The sequence below is a fragment of the Nicotiana tabacum genome, chromosome 19, assembly GCF_000715075.1.
Source record: "Nicotiana tabacum cultivar K326 chromosome 19, ASM71507v2, whole genome shotgun sequence".
In the NCBI taxonomy this organism is placed as follows: domain Eukaryota; kingdom Viridiplantae; phylum Streptophyta; class Magnoliopsida; order Solanales; family Solanaceae; genus Nicotiana; species Nicotiana tabacum.
In genome coordinates, this window is record NC_134098.1 from 107,857,896 (window position 1) to 107,860,274 (window position 2,379).

The window sequence follows — 2,379 nt, forward strand, 5'->3', positions numbered from 1 at the left end:
GCCCTAAGTTTGAATTCAAATTTAATTTCCCTTATTCTAAAAGTCTAAAGACCTTCCAATTTTCACCAATTCCGACCTACCTTTATTTATGGGATATTTGAATGAGAGCTTTGTAACGTTTTCTATAAGATTTTGTCTAGCTCGAAGAATTAGTTTGTTTCACCCTATAAAAATAGTTAAGGAAAAAGGGACGCTTTTGTTGAAGGACTCACTATTGTAGAGAAGATCTCCTTGGCTCATGAGGTGGCTTTAAGTGATAGGGGATTTTAACCTATAGACAACATCGGAGGGAGGGGGGTCAAAAGAAAGTTAGAATATGGCAAAAGCATCTTTTTGGATCGAATGGGCTTTTGTGATAAATGGCGGAATTGGATACATGGATGTTTATGTAATGAACACTTTGGAGTGCTTGTGGATGGTGTGCCACATGGGTACTTTCCAGCTTCTCGAGGGCTGCGAAAAGCGTTCCAAACCTAGCTTGTTGATTTTAGCTGAAGAAGTGCTAAGTCGGGACTTGGTATCATTAAAAATGATAGCATCTAACCCTGCTTCAAGATCGTGGCCAACACTCTCCTACTTTCTCTTTGATAACGATGTTCTAATATTATATAATTGCCATAAACGAAATCTTAGGAAGCAGAAAAGCTTTCTGGAAAGAAGTAAGAAACTGATTGTAATGTTGTAATGGACAAAAGGTCAATTTTGATAAGAGCCAGTGCTTCCTCTCGAACAGAGCTCCACGCAAAAATTCAAGATCATTAAAGAGGAATAAAAAATGGTAGTTTTCCTATCAAGTACCTGGATGTTTTCTTGTCCCTCGAGAGAATAAAGGGAGAACCTTCCACTACTGGAGAAAATGAAAAAGAGAATCTCAGATTGTGAAAGAAAATTGTTGTCCTCTGGAGGTCGACTAAGGCTTATTAAACATGTTCTAGTCTTCCCATGCACATGTGAATGTTTTTTCCTGAATTAGCCGGCCCGCAATTCGGCTACTAATAATGGGATAAGACCTTACTACTATATAGGATATGTTACCCTCTCTCCAGTGAGTGACCCATCCCTAAATGTAGTGGTCAATCAGCGGGACGTTCAAAGAAGCTATGCACCTTCACTGCATATTAATGAAAGAAAGTCCTTTCATCCTAATCGCATCTACTAAAAGGGGCCCGGGCGTAGCACGTTCTTTTTTGGGACACATAGGCTACAATAGACGCATGAAAAAAGACTTTTCGAAGCGTGGAATCCCAGAATGGAATTAGGTCTAGTAAGGAGACTTTTTGGATAATTTAGGATAATTTACTTCCACGAATAGACTGTTAGGCTAAGAAGAATAGGTTGGGATTGAGCTTACGTTTGAAAGAGTGGTTTTGTTCTGTCAATACAGCTTATCGAGTTATCAAGCTGAACTGCCTTCTGTAAGGAGCTTGAATTGCTCGTTTACTCTAAGTCTTATTACCGACACGATGGATTGCTATTTGAAAACACATTCAATACAAAAAGAGCTCCTTCCGGCTAATGGTTAACATTAGCGTGAATATCGTTTCAAGAAAATGATGTGAGGACCCGCGGTGAAGAAATAAAGAGATCCTTCAATATCGAATCTCAGTTGAAAAACTAATAGGAAAATTCCCGGATCACCCGTGGAGAAGAACCAAAACAGAATGGTTCTGCCTACTAAAAACTAAGAGGGGATGCTTTCTACTACTAAAATCCCGGTTTTTGCAACAACTGTGTTCTTCTATGCAAGAAGAAGACTTAGAAAGAACAAAGAAGTTTGGATCCGAAAAAGTATGCTTAGGTAGTTCATTCACTGAGCACAACAAAATGAAGAGGGATTTGTATCATTTCAAGAAGTCCTATAGTTTACAACTCTTCTTTATATAGTAATTCGACCTATTGCTCCGCATCCCCCCATTAGTTTACTAAAAAGATCAAATAAAAAGGATCGAACTACCTACTCATTATTCAAAGGTTAATCATAGAACACCAAAAACTGTGGTATCTTATGGACCTAACATAGGTCACATACCTCACAACATAAGATTGAAAGATCCAAACCTTTTTATTCGGAGAAAAAAGGGACGTGGCAAAAAAATATAAAGATCGGCGTAGTCGCTCATAGGGACATATCTATCTGGATAGAGGATTGTTACACCCTATATTTTCGTACGTAAAAATGTGTCGTAAGCAAACTAATGTAGGACCAAAAATGAGATAATATTTAAAAGTATATAAAGTAAGTTAATCATGTTATCTCTGAGGTTACAAATATTGAAGATCATGAACAACAAGTACAAAGAGGGTTGGACAGTTCAGAAGCTAAAGCAATTAAATAAAACAATGTTTCGTCGAAAGTCGACAAGTTGGGAATGTTATAAC

The 2,379-nt window shown here is 37.7% G+C and overlaps 1 pseudogene; it reads left to right on the forward strand.

Annotated features, from left to right (window-relative positions):
• Positions 1–316: 316 nt before the first annotated feature.
• Positions 317–2,100, forward strand: LOC142173637 (small ribosomal subunit protein uS4m-like; annotated as a pseudogene).
• Positions 2,101–2,379: the final 279 nt, after the last annotated feature.